Genomic DNA, 14,901 nt, shown 5'->3' with positions numbered 1-14,901 from the left:
GATGGGTGACAGTCAAGACCTTATCAGGATTACACAGCAACTTCCTGAAATACGTTCAGCTCAACTCCAGCTGCCATAAAATACTCAACCTACATTTTGACATGCAGTATAGGTGGCCCTCAATAATGGAATCATATGAAACTTGTAATGCTAGAGAAGACATAAGAAACACTGATTTTGTGCAATTTTGTGAGCTGGTTTTTGTTCACGCTTCTTCATCCAGAAAGCCTTCTAAAACCCACCCCCTCCCTTTCCAGTAGCAGGAGATTGAGAAATGAGAAAAAAATATTTCACTGCTTGCTAACCATGACTGCCAGTCATTGTAATGTGTTGTTGTCTTGTGATTGGCACCCCACTACTTCTTCCCTTAGTTGAAAAGGATTTTGGCTGCCTCATTCCTGAGGGCACCACAGGGTCACTTTAAGAGTCAGGCACATGATAGCTATAGCGTCAGAATTCCTATACTTGGAGAAAAGCAACAACACCAAGCCTTTTCAGATAAATGAAGCAGTTGTCTGTGATGAAGATGTCGGTTTCCACAAGGTTAGCACACCACCCCCACACAAACCTTTTCTGTTTCAAACACTCCCCAAAGCATTGGGGGAGCCTACTAACATTTTACAGACCTTGGGAATTCATTTTGTCTTCATATGTTCTTCATTCCCTAGGCATAGGATGGAGCTCTATAAATTAATTGTCTGTTTCTGTAAGCAGCCCCCAGTGCAGATGGAGGTTTGATTAGCATGTGTGTATTCTGCTGACGTCTGTCCACTGCCCCAGCCACTTTGACAAACCCAGCCACAGTGTGGCATAGGCTTCACCGTCATTAACATTCTTTAGCTCTCCAGGAAATATACATGAAAGGCTAGCATTTCCATTAGGCGAGGCAATGCTTGCAGGAAATAAAGACTGACATATTCTCACTGGTAACTGAAGCAATCCAATGTCCTCCAAACAGAAAGTCATTTAATGAGGGAAGGCATGACCTGGCTTTAGACAGCTAATGACTGCTCTGTGTACAGAATATCTCCCAATGGAGCAAAAGTTTATTGGTATGAAAAAACAATCCTCCAGGTTGTGTGTATATATATATATATTTTAAGGGTTATTTTGGTGCTTCTCATAATCATGCTTTCATACTTCAGAACCAGAATGTTGTTTGTAAAAGTAATTGAAAAAATAGCTGCCCACAAAGTGCTATTATTTTACAAAAACACACAAGCATTAAAAAATAAACAAGTCCAGCACAATAGTCTTGTACATTGATCACATTTTAACTTCAGTATTGTGTGCTAATATATTGTTGTTTCTCTACCAGATTTGAAAAAATGACAATTATTTGTACTCCTGACAACCCTTCCTTCCTTCCTTCCTTCCTTCCTTCCTTCCTTCCTTCCTTCCTTCCTTCCTTCCTTCCTTCTTTCCTTCCTCTTCTCCCCAAATGGCCTGAGTATGTTAGTAATTGTTTTGATTGTTAGTGGTCTTATTGTTTAATTGCCATTTGTTGTGTTTTAAGTTATTGAGCAGTAGAAAGATATAAGTGTTTAAATAAATGTTTGTGGGTATCTATCTAGCTACGGCCTGAAACCTACTCTACACCAACTGAAAGCAGTTCTGGATTTCAGTCTTTCTCAGCCTTACTTGGAGATGTTGGGGATTGAAACTAGAACCTCTTGTGTGCAAAACGTGTCCTTTAAATGTTATTACCTCAAATGCTTTTGAAGAAACAAAGTCATATTTGGAAGTGCTCTTGTGTGAACTGAAGGAGTCTTAAGCCATATTTGGATATTTCCCTTCACATAATTACAGTGCTATGATGTGTGTGTGTGTGTGTGTGTGTGTGTGTGTGTGTGTGTGTGAAGGCATGTTTCCTGGCCCCACAGGGGTGGCATGTCCCATTTCACCAGCTGAGGCAAAATGGGCATGTACTACTTCCTGCCCTCCTGCTACGCTGCAGCCCCCACTTACGCTGCATGCCGGAACCCCCCTCACCAAACTTGGCAAAAGAGGAAACGCTTCACAAGGAGTGAAGAAAATGAGCAGCAACGCTGTGTGCTGGAATGCCCTATGGCAAGAGGGGGCTTTCTGCTGGCAGCAGAAGCAGTGGGGCAGGTGGGATGGGGCCTCTTGTTCTTCCACTGCCTGAGGCAGCCGCTTCACCTCGCCTCATGGGCCAGCTCTGTGGCCTCAGCTCCTCTGCCACATGCTTGTTGGCCAGTCCATGCGCCTCTCACTTGTGTGATGGGGGATGCCGTAATAGGGCTTTACTTCTGAGTAAATTTGCATGGGTGGGGGGATGAGATAGAAAATAGCATAGGGCTCCTGCATCTGTAATAGTTGTGTAGAAGGGGGAAGTTGAACGGGTGTAGCTTGCCATGTTGGCTATACCAGCTAAAATTCTGTCTTCTACAAAAATATTAAATTTAGTGCCTGGTCTCTTTTACATCTGGCTACTCTAATACATGGGGAGATAGTAACATATATCCTGGTCCTTGGGATGTAACATCTCCCGTTTGTATTCTGTTTGACTACACTATTCATGTTAAATAAATGCAGTATGCTAGTTGAAGCAATGATGGGTTTGCCAAGTACTCTGTTCAAGTGTTGCAGGTTTAACAGTTTTTGAGTTGTTTTCTTTTTTTGGGGGGGGGGGGGGGTAACTTGAAGTCCTACAACTACCTGCAGTCAGCTTGAATTTGTCCCATCTTACATGTAACTGAGAAATCCCTTTGGTTTTCAGTAGAGGACTAGATTTGCTTGGAAGATTTTGACACTTATTTTGGAAAAAAGCTTTACAAGATATAGTTCCAACATGATGTATCTAATTCCTGGTTCGCCAGCTTGCTCCCTTTTGCTAGGTCTTTAATCTGCTCTATGTGAGTGAACTGTGTTTTACAGATCAAGTGAATTAATGCACTAAGTTCTCTGGTGGTGGATTTCAATGCCTTCATGTACAGAGAACTTGCTCGTAAAGCGTGGGACATAAAGGAAATGTATAACAGACCTCCATAAAGTTAAATCTCCTAGTACAAGTAAACTCTTATCAATGGTAAGCTTTAAAGAGCCATCTCCAGAAGCTGGACTGGATTGAAACTTCAGAATAACTCTTATGTTCTAAGATTTACAGTCCATTAGGAGATCTATTTAATATTTCCTTTCCTTGGCGCCTAATGGCCCTTTAAAAAAATGTGAATGCCTATTAACCACAAAAGTGACTCATAGCACTTTAAAAAGTGGATTATTGCATGCAGTGGGACAATGACAACTCCTGGTTCTGCTTCTCTGTTATAATACTCCTTTGAAGTAGTGTTCTAGCGATTTGTATGTTCACAAAGGAAACCATCGCTGACATCTTGTTTGAGATAGACATACCTGTTTAGGGCATGGTTGGGGAAACTTTGGCCTTCATTTTGTTTGTTTGTGCAGCTTTAAGCATAACAACTACGTTAGCAATCTGGCCCACTATCTTGCATCTTCCATCCACAGTCATTGTGGGGCAAGGAAATGGTGGAGAATATTCAGGTAAAATTCTGCAAAGTGATCTTCTGGGGGGGGGGGGGAGAAAAAGGAAAGGTCAGACATTTTCTCTGAGGAGTATCATCCTGGAAATGTTGACTCGGGTTTAGTAGTACCAGAGAGGAGAGCACAGCAGATCCTGGTTCACAGGTGTGCTGCTTAGGTTGCAGTTCTTAGGTTTTCCGGCAGTCTCAGCTAGCGAAAAAGAGCCTCAGTGGGGGAGTCCTCTGCTTCAAGCCAGCTGAATGCCCTGAAACAGGGTGTTGTAGGGATGGGGCCTCAAAAACCCTCAGGCCTCTCTGCTGTGCCAGCCCTGAAACTGATGCACCCCTTCTGGGGCTATGCATGTAATGGTGGTTCTGTCACTCCAGTTTTCCACAACTGCTGTTAGCTTGCCAAGCTATGCACACCTTCACGTGCATGGATTACAGCGAGACTTGCATTTGAGTTAGCATGCAGTGAAATTGGGCTGTCTTGTCACTACACTGCATTGGCTTCTTAGTGGCCCAGCACAATCATAAAACTAACTTCTGTCAGTAATGGGGCCATTGCATTGTTTGACTTTTTTGCCATCACTTTCATTTTTTTTTTACAGCAGCAATGAGGCCTGTAAAGAAGGAAAACTGAGCTTTAACAACAACTTGGATGAATCATTATGTAGCAATAACTTGTAACACTCCTATTATGGCTTTTTTCATTTGCCGGGTAAAATATTGTTGCCGAAAACCCGATTTCTAAATGCATACACTTCCATTATTAACACATCGGTTTGTTTCAAACAACTTCCCTATTAAAAAATACCATTTTGCAAGATCAGACTTTGGCAGAAGTTTTGAACCCCCAAATTTGAACTGAGACAAATAAAATGAGCCTTCTCATTTGTTTGCTTGTGTCTGTGGCTATGTATAGTGTGCTTTTGTTTGATCTAAGTGATGTTAGATTAAGGCTTTCGATACTGGCTGAAATTCCAGCTAACTGTAATACACAGACTGAAGTTATTCTTTTTTCTAAGAACTGAGGAAAATAACTCATATGGTTGCCACCCTTATTTCATAAGTGAGTTCTGACTAACTCTTGTGTATCTGTATTTGTGAAGCCCTGAAAACATAATGAAGCTATTTCATTAAAATGCATCATTTGAGACTAAAGAGATGTCTGAATCTCTTTGGAAAATGTCTCTTTTGAACATTAATAGGACAACAGGAAGAAATCCTTCAAGATTTCAATAGAAAGAAGATGCTTGAGCCTGAAGGATCAATGTTATACAAAGGTTGGATGCAAGGTATTTTTTTCCAGCTTCATTAGTGACTTGGAAAGATGATATTGTTATAGACACATCTGAAGTTCTTAAGAAATGGCTTGCATTTATGTATGGTTTGTAAGAAGAATAGGAATACATGTATGTGTTTACTTTGTGCACTCCATAAATAAAAAAAAAGTAAAGTAAAAGAGAAGGAGAAGCTCAGCTGGTGGTAGTTGCTTTGACCTGTTTTTGAAAACATCTGGAGATGCTTCACATTTTCTTCTTTAAAGTATAAGATGAAGGCAGGATCATTGTGATGACTCAAAGAGCTGCCTGCCTTCTCCAGAGTACAAGGAGGAACATGCCTTTTCTTTCTTTTCCTTTTCTTTTTACAAATAGCAACTTGAAAACATTTGTAGCTATTAAATGCTCTGGGAGCATCTGTCTCCATCCTGCCAACAATGATGACTGGGGAAAATGGTATCTACAGCAGTTTGATATATGCCCTTCCAAGCTCTTATTGGCTTGTTAATAAAATATTCTGTGCTGCGCACTGATATCTCAAGCAGAGGTCACCTAAAATGAACAGTGATGGGTCGTGTGTGTGTGTGTGTGTGTGTTCTACTCAAACTTGGATTTTAAGTAGAATACCCTGTATTCTGCTCAGACTTGGATTTTAATCTATTTTTTCTTAATTCCTCATTTATTTAAATATACTCTCCCCACTCTCTTAATGCATTTCTACTTATATTTAGACTATTAAACCTTGGAATGTCCCCGCTTTTCTCTTTCTTTCTTAGGGGCTGGATTTGGCCAATTACAAGTTGCTGCTGGGAAGTCCGCAAGCAGGACATGAGTGCAATAGGTCAATCCCCCTGAAAAGTGACTAGAAACTACAATGTAAGTCTTTCATGATTCCATCAAATTTATGATGGTCACTTGAAATTTCTGTACATTTTGGCCACCTGCGTATTGACTGCAAGCTGTATGCAGTCACTTCCAGGGATAGGGTTTGGCTTTTTTGCCTGCCATTCAAAAGCTAAATTTTTGGTCAAGAACATAAGAACCTTCTGGATCAGGTCAAAGGCATATTTAGTGCAGCATTCTGTTCTCACAGTAGCCAACGGGTTGCTGATGGGAACGTTGGACTTGCGTTTGACCGAGCGACTCCTCCAGAACCGCCTCTGACAATGTTTAACGACCTGAGCCTCTGATAAGGCTCCAAGCACATTCCCCCATTACGCAGAGTATCCAACACACAGGGAAGAATGAAATAGGATGAGCTACATGGCTAAAGAGTTTTATTTCTCTCTACGCAGACAGAAAAGAAACATCCTCTCTCTGTGAGAGCAGAGAGCAACTGGAAAACAAAAGAACAGGAAACCAGTAACATTACATCCGTCTCCTGTCTTCCGTGAGACTGCCAATAGCCTGGAATCTCTGGAAAGCAAAACAGAGTCTTGTGACTCCAAAGCACTGCACAGTGGCAACACAGAAACCTAACATGGAAATCTATTAGCAGGACATGAGTACGATAGGCCTCTTCCTATTCCACAACAACTGGAATTCAGAGGCAGGAAGACATACGCTTCATGATAAGTAGGCTAAGTTATGGGTGTGTGCAACAGACTTAATCTTACATACAACAGCAGATTGCTTGGCTGTAGGCAGGGAAATGACACACATAACAACTTGAAACGGCCAACATAAGCCCCAAGGTTGTGTGAGTTGGCTGTGGAACAACTGCACAAACACCCAAATGCTTATTTTTTCCAGATATCCTATTTGGGTGGTGTATTGCTAAATTGAGAACAAATTACTTTCTGCTCTGTTTGCTGAGTCCTCTCCATATGTACTTTGTTAGTTGTTTATGTTCCGTGAAAGCTATGAGCCCTTAAAGATGTGAGTGATATGTTTTACCCTCTAGGTTAGTTCACTGTACATAAGGTGTACCTACTAGAGAAGGGAACCCACAGGAAATCCACTACAGGCATGCATTTTCAAAGTTCTTGCAGATTTTTATGGTTAACCATATTTTGGCTGAATAAATATGCTATATTAGTGATGAGGCTAGAAACTATTCATGAGAAACGGAAGAAAGATCCTTAAACGTTTAAAGATCTTTAATAAAAATCTATTTAATCAAAATACTGAAAAACAACAACACACCAGAGGCAGAGAAACAACAGATAAAACACAACCTTTAAATAAAATGTCAATTATTTAGCATTACAAAAGCTTTCTGGAATTAAAATGTCTTCAGCAACCAATAGAAGACAGCTTCATATGAATGGAGGCCTACATATGAGAATATGTCTACTGCAAAAATGATGTAGGTGGTCTCTCCCCCCCCCCCGAACATTTCTTCATATTAAACATTGCATATGTTGTGTCTGTACTGGGCTGATCCAATACATTATGCTCCTTGGAGTAAATACATAATTCAACCACACTGGCTGTTGAATCTTACTAGTGATGGGACAACATTTGCCAGTGTATATGAGGCCAGCAGGCTAGCTTATGGGACACAGGGCATGCTAGCTTAGGAGGTGCTTGGTGAATAGTGGGAGCTATTGGCACCTTCAGCAGCTGCCATCTGAGGCAGCTGCCTCATTCTGCCTTATGGTAGGGCTGGCCCTGTGTGTGCGTATCTATGTGTTGTGGTTCTTTAGCACCAAGGCTCGTTCCCATGTCCTTCAGCATGACTTGGCTGACCTTGCATGTGAAAAATGCACAGTTGCAGAAGATTACATAAATTGGGTTTATGCGCGTACACGCCTCTGTATTTGTTAAATTTCATTTGTTCATTTCACACATTATTATTATTTTATTATTTGTTGAATTTCTACACCGCCCTTTATCTGAGGATTGCACAGTGGGTTATAATATAAAAACACAAAAATACATAACATATTAACAAACAAAAACAACCCCCACCCAGTTTAAAAGGCCATAGATTGTTTAATTAGCCAAAGGTCTGGGAGAAGAGCAATGTTTTTGCCTGCCACATAAAGATATGTAACGAAGGTGCCAGGTGGACCTCTACAAGTGGGGAGTCCACAGAAAAGGCCCATTTTCAAGTTGCCACCCTCCTGACCTCTCACGGAGGAGGCACATGAAGAAGGGCCTCAGATGATGGGTCTGGGTAGGTTCATGTCATAGTTTTCACCCCCACCACCATACACACAGAGGGAATTACCAGCCTTGTAAGAACTGAGCGAAAAATTCACTTCTTCTTCTTCTTATTTTTTACAAATAAATTCTAGAAAAGCAATAGAATATAGAATAAGATCAAGACCAAGTATGTTCTGCAAAAGAGAATTTGACTTTGCAGACAACAAATGGGAAGCCAAAGTTTTTTTGTGACTTTGAAGCTTTCTGTCTGCCAGTGGGGTGGTAGGGACAGGACTCATTTACAATTCAAATGTGGCTTGGTTAATAAAGGATAATTTGGAGCTGGATGTGCATCAAATATGTCCTCTGGGTTGTAAAGATGGGACCACCCAGGCTTCAGCTAATATTAGTGTTTACATAATGTTAGAAGGAAGCTACTCTCCAATTAAAAACCCACTGTCTAACTAGATGCTAACTGGTTATATACCCTGTAGTCTAAATGTTAATAGCTTTGACCTCGTTCAGCTTTATCTTAATCTGCTTGACAGAGCAAGTGAACTCTTGGTTACACTATCCATGACGATTCCTTTTCCTCTCACAGCATTTTTCTAACAGTGACAGAGCCACCTATTGTAGGCTGAATGAAAGCCTGTCCTCCCCCCACTCGCAGTCCCTGCAGCTATAAGGCTAAGTATATGAATGGCAAAACCCTTGTGATTGACGCTCTTTCAACAAAAGCAGATCCCGTTGACTGATGATAAGAGGCAAAGTTATACAACAGTGTTTACAGAATAGTGCAGGATAGCAAAAAATGAGTGATAAAAGCACTAATCTTATTGTTTCTCTAGATGAGACAGTGACCTTTTGTATTTGCACTTGCACAAGCCCACACATTGTACTCCCCACCCTCTATCTGAGCTTTTGGCTGCAGAAAAAAATTCCAGATTCTGAATGCAAATGTGAGCCAGTACCTTAAGCCACACAGCTTGACTATATTTTAGTTTCGGAAAGCAAAATGCTCATTCTTTAGGATTGTTGTGCTTCTATTTGCTGTAAATCGCCTCTTGCAGAAGATTTACATTAAAAAAACAACAACAAACCCTCTACATGTATAGTTGTAAAAGTAATAAAACATATATACCCTCCTTTCCATCCTCTGATTCCTAAGTTAGACATAATACTGGGCAAGGTGGAATGCCATTAAAGAGGCAATAACATTTTCCTATAGGAAACCAATGGGGTGGGGGTTTGCCTTGCATTGAGTTGTCACCCTGGTTATGGGATGCTGCGTTCATTTCTGGACTTATAATAAAAAGGATAGGGTTTATATGTTCCACTCATCCTTCAGAAAGACCAAAGTTTTCATCTAATAAAACCATCTACTCACTGATCAACCTGAGATCCGACATAATTTCTCACCACCATCAGTTATGTCCACCAATACAGTCTTTCCACTGCATCACACAGGCAGAGCAATGTGTGCAGTGCCTGATAAAGTTCATGGACCAGGTTGGTGCTTCCCTGCCTGCTTGTTTGCTGAGGGTTCTTTTCAATGGTGCTGTCTGTGATGCATTGGGAGAAGATGGGAGAAGATGCATTGGGAGAAGATGGCTAAGTAAAACAGCCTGCCTTCTCAAGTCAGCACCAAGCAAACATTGCTAGTGTTAGCTTAGGAGGATGGAAGTAACTGGGGAGAGGATTCAGGGAGTGGCAGTTATCACTATTTCTGCTGCCCCTAGCATTTGCCCTTGAAGTGGCTGCTTCATTCTTCCTAATGGTAGGGTCAGCACCGCTCCTGATGCAGATGTGAAATCCCATCCAGATTGCAACATATACCCAAAAGAACCTAGAAGATCATCACTGCGTACATTCAGAAGTGCATAATCTGCTGCAATTGTTCTCCTCACCCAATCCTACTTCCACAGGTGGGTTTCCCTTACTGGTTTAGGGTGACTCTATAGCTCCTTTCAGGGACGCGGGTGGTGCTGTGGGTTAAACCACAGACCCTAGGACTTGCCGATCGGCGGTTCGAATCCCCATGATGGGGTGAGCTCCCGTTGCTCAGTCCCTGCTCCTGCCAACCTAGCAGTTCGAAAGCACGTCAAAGTGCAAGTAGATAAATAGGTATCGCTCCGGCAGGAAGGTAAACAGTGTTTCCGTGTGCTGCTCTGGTTTGCCAGAAGCGGCTTAGGCATGCTGGCCACATGACCTGGAAGCTGTACGCCGGCTCCCTTGGCCAATAAAGGGAGATGAGCCCAGAGTCGGTCACGACTGGACCTAATGGTCAGGGGTCCCTTTACCTTTACCTTTATAGCTCCTTTCATACAGTGTTCACATGTTCATACTACTTATGGAGCAGGTGCAGAATCACAGCTCTGGCATCACTATGCCCTGCTGTCTCGGCCCAACACCTCCTTGTATGGAGCTGAAGGTCCATATGTACAGCTGTATGCCTGTAGGTGTTCCACACAACCTGCTACAATTAGGATTCCCAGTTGCATGGTCCACACATGTGCATACAACTGTATGCCTACAGGTTGCTTCTTTCCAGATCTTCAGTGCTATGTGGGGCAGGGCCAGTGGGACATGGCAGTGTCAGAGTGGTATGATACCACTCCATCAACAAGTAAGGTGGATGCATGTAAGATAAGGTATGAAGGGGGCTTGTATAATTCAGTGGTGTCTCTGGTAGCAAACATACAACATGGTAACTCTGAAATCAGGCTAAAATGACCACCATTAATTCTGTATTGCACCCCTTCACCTTTCTGATCTAAAAACTTACAAAATCTCCCTCCCCCCATGCTTATACTGGCGATTTCCTCACAGCTCGTTGCTCCAAATGTGTCTGAGCATTGAAGGACAATGCCATGCTGGCAGGCAAATGCTTTGGTCTCAAGGAGAAATGAGTTGGCAACACTCATGCAACAAACTCACATGATCTGTGGCAGGGCAATTCAACTTCAATTGCTGAATGAACAAAGCTGCTTGCCCCTGCTAACTAGAGATAGGAATTAAGCTACAAAACTAATGAACAGTATGGAAACAAGGATACATTGTCCTTCACTGATTTTTTTTTTTTTGGGGGGGGAACTAGCATGTATTCACACTCTGATGGTCCAAAATGGCCACCACAAACCAGATTTTTTCAGTTACCAAAGGTCTGACTTTTATGAGCTGATTTCATCACTGGAAAAAATCTATCTTCACAGAGCCATACAATTTTCATTAGTTAGAGATGTCCTATGCATTCCCATGTGTTGGCCATTTTAGCCTGTACAGGGGGGTTGGTTGGGAGGAAAAATCTCCCAAGAGTGAAATGCTACATGAAAGAAAGCTTTCCAGTGGGCAACATCTGAGGGACAGAAACAGATGCTTCCATCTGTGGCCAAGTAGTTTTAAGTGTTTAGAAAGTTTCTGTGTTCTGCCTTGTTCCACTATATTTAAGGGTCTAGTTCAGGGGTAGCCAATGTGCCCCCACTAATGTTGCTGGACCAAACTTCCATAGTCTCTTACCAAGTTGGATGAGGCTAACAGAACAACGTTCGAGTACATGGGAATTCCATAAGGAGGTAGGAACAGACACAGGTCAATCTTTTAAAAATACACTGTGCAAATTAGGCACAATTCAAGTGGTGACTTTGATGTGCACACAGTGATGTACCTGTCGGCATGTGTGCAAGCTTTTCACAGAAGATAGAAACGAAGCCCTTGACTATGTGAAACACAGGATTTTTATGCTGGAACTGCTGAGTCACAGCCATTGTGTCAACTTATGTACTGTAAGTAACCAACTGGCATGAGTCAACTCACATAGAGATTCCTCTAGCAATAAAGTAAGGCTCAGATGCTACATAAAACAGTACAGGTCCAGAGCAAATCCACCTGGATTTTGGGCTGAAAGACCAAGGAAAATGTAGGTGCATGGAAGTTAAGTTGTAAGCAAGCACAATTTGTGACACTGCACAACATTATTGCTGATCTTGGGAGATGTCTGTCAAGGCATCGGCCTTAGCTTGTTGGAAATTGCATTAACTCTGTTCCTAAACTGGCAAGTGTTCTAAAATAATAATCTAATAAATGTATATCTCAAGGCAATTCTTGTTAAAAAGCAATAAAGTACCAAAATGATCAATAGAACAACGATAAAGCTAATACATTTCAGCTGACACCTGACAGAATTCTACATGGTGTGTTTAGGACCGATGTGCCACTTTTTCAAGTTAAAGATGATGAGCCTGGTCCCCCATACCTGTAGGGTCCTAGATGGTTCTGGATTACAGGACATGAATGCTTTATGCTGAACTGTATTCTGGAGTCCTGTCTATGGACCACATAGGGCATCTCATCCACATTTACAGAGAGAGATCAAAATTATCACACAAGCACCTTTACTTGCTTTACTGTGCTTGCTGTGTTCCACTTATTATGCAGGTGGCTGCCATTTTAATTAATTGTAACACAGAACTCTGCCATTTAATCAACATGTCTGGAGTTTTAAGATAATGCTTTCGTGATGGCCAAATGCCTTTCAGAACTTTCTGAAGAATTGGCTGAACACAAAGTCTCTTCCTCCTGCCCATGCTGTGTGCTCCCAATTATCACTTACCAGAACCCACAGAGACTCCAGGAGAAGGTCTTTGTATCATAGTCCTTAGGTGGGTGGCAGTGTCTAAATTCAGTGGGATTGAAGGGGCAGCTATTGTGATGACTAGAGATTGATCCTTCCCTGGGAGTGGGGTTGGACACAGGCATAAAAGATCTGAGATTTGGTTCAGGGAGTGTGGTTGAAGTAAACTGCAGTACTAGATAGCCAATTATACAGCCTGTTTAAATAGTTATCACCCTCAGTGGATAAGCTCATGCATTGTGTTTGAGGTCCCATTCTCCTGCATGTTTCCTTCTCCAGTGAGAAGCAGTATAGACATATACTTACAAAGATCACATAATCTCCTTTGAATGGCAAGACAGACAGTTCTACCCTTGATTTACTTAGATTGGCTAGGTGTGTGCTAATTTACACCATCAGAAGTTTGCAGTTGTGTGAGTATACACCTGTATTCAAAAGTGTTTTCTTTTTTTAATTGAAGGGGGCCCCCCTGAATTTTCATGGGGATGATGGGTAGGAAGTTGATACAAATGACACTATTATAAAAAGGGATAAAATAAGTTTTGCAATCATGACAATTTCATTAGATTTAGTCTACGTTTTAATTAAAGTTAGCAACATTTGCATCCTTCTCATTTTGCACAACTCTGTTAATGAACTTTTAAATGAAGGAAATTCAGTCTTGACTTGTGCGTCTCAAAGTTCCAGTCCATTAATTGATATGCTTGTTTATTTATTCACTTGATCAATCAGATGGTTTTCAGAGAATAAAAGTATATTTAGTGCTGAAACAGAATTGTGTATGTAGTGTTTGGAAGCTGCAAGAGATTAATTCTGGCTTCATTCCAGGTAACATGGCACCAAGATTTGGTTGAAATTCAATGTTTTCAACTCTGGCAACACTGCATTAGAATAGGGGTGGGGGATAGGCCATTCAAAGAATTCATAAAGGATTTGATGTGTTGAGAGTTCCCTTAAACCCACAGATCTTCCAGAGATCACTTATGGATACACAGAGAATATGCCCAGATGCTACTGGAATTCAGCTGATTGTGGCCATAATTCAACCATTCCATTGTGCTAGCAGAAGCCAGTGTAAGCATTCCCACAAACACATTGGGACTCCACTACCATCCTCCCACATGCACACTGTCCCATCACGAGATCTGCTCTGGAAGGTCGGGAGAACCCTGATAACAGATTTAGGGGGTATGCAGGAAGAGGAACAGGAGAGAAGGTTTTGTTGCACAAGCAGAAATCCTTGCACTGATGAAATCTTAGTCTTGGTGCTATGTTGCATGCAACCCTATAAATATTAAGGAACAATTTAGCATCTTGCAGCAGCTGGATATTTTGCATTATTGTCTATCAAGTATATTTCTTTTGTAAAAGTTGCTAATTAAATCCCACACCTGGTATTTTCTGTACTGGGAAGATGTCTTCTGGAATGAGTATGGAAGCGCCTCAAAGGGAAGTGAACAGGGATGCATCTTTCTGCTTCCTTTGCAATGTGTGTGTCTGAAGTATAGCCAATGAGAAGTAATTAGAGCTGTAAGCTTTAATCTGTTAATTGGTGCGATTAACTGATTAAAGCTTTAATCACAGATTAGGGGTTCAGCAGGAAGCAGGCAAGCAAAAAGCTCAAATTTTCACACACACCCTTCTTGGGTACTCTCAAGTACATTATTCCTATGTTAACTGAGAGTGTGATTGTCATTGCCACCTGTATTCTAAAAGGGCTCCTCCAGACTGCTGGCTTTAAGGGGGGTGTATTTTGAAACATGTCACTGATGCAGTAGTGGACTGTCCACACACCATCCCAATAGGGGTTCTGCAATGCTTCCCCAGTGCTACCCTGTCACTGCTGTTTGGAGGTGTAGTCTCATGCTATAGTGCAACGAATGCTGGACAACCCCCACCCACACAACCCGAAACATTTGTGGTATGAAATATTACAGGATTTCAGCAGGAAGCTCTAGGACATGCACCATTTGGAAACAAAGCATTATGTCCAGCCCAAAACTTTTTGCAGGTACAAACAGTAAGCACTACTGTAAGTTGGATTGTTTGTAAGCATACCAATACCATTAAGAGCTAAGGGCATCTGAGGCAGGGGAGATCACCCCTGAACCATAATTCCCAGCTTGTTTGTTTGTTTGCTTGCTTAGAATAGAGAGCAAGTTCCAGCATTTGTAGAACTTGAGGTATGAGGAAAAAAGTAGAAGCAGTATTCTTCACAATTTTGGTGAGAAACTGGCCTGGTCCTCCTTTTCCATGTTTTACTTTGCTTGTCCTCCTGGAAAACACCCCATGGAAACCCATGATGTGAACACACATTACTGTATTAGGAATGGACACAAGGGAGCAGGCATAACAGTGTTTGAAACTGCCGGGTCAAGTGAGATGGAGGGATGGCATG

At 41.7% G+C, this 14,901-nt stretch overlaps 1 long non-coding RNA gene across 1 annotated transcript in view; it reads left to right on the top strand.

Annotated features, from left to right (window-relative positions):
- The window catches only part of LOC307213292, a 90,141-nt gene extending 81,019 nt beyond the window's left edge, over positions 1–9,122 (top strand). Inside the window, exons 3-4 of the long non-coding RNA XR_013837463.1 lie at positions 5,560–5,659; positions 8,475–9,122. This is a non-coding gene — a long non-coding RNA (uncharacterized lncRNA). The remainder of the gene's footprint in view (positions 1–5,559; positions 5,660–8,474) is intronic.
- The last annotated feature ends 5,779 nt before the right edge of the window (positions 9,123–14,901 follow it).

The sequence above is a fragment of the Podarcis cretensis genome (assembly GCF_951804945.1).
Source record: "Podarcis cretensis genome assembly, chromosome: 3".
Classification (NCBI taxonomy): domain Eukaryota; kingdom Metazoa; phylum Chordata; class Lepidosauria; order Squamata; family Lacertidae; genus Podarcis; species Podarcis cretensis.
Note: the sequence above shows the minus strand (reverse complement) of the source record. Positions and strands in the feature narration are given on the sequence as shown.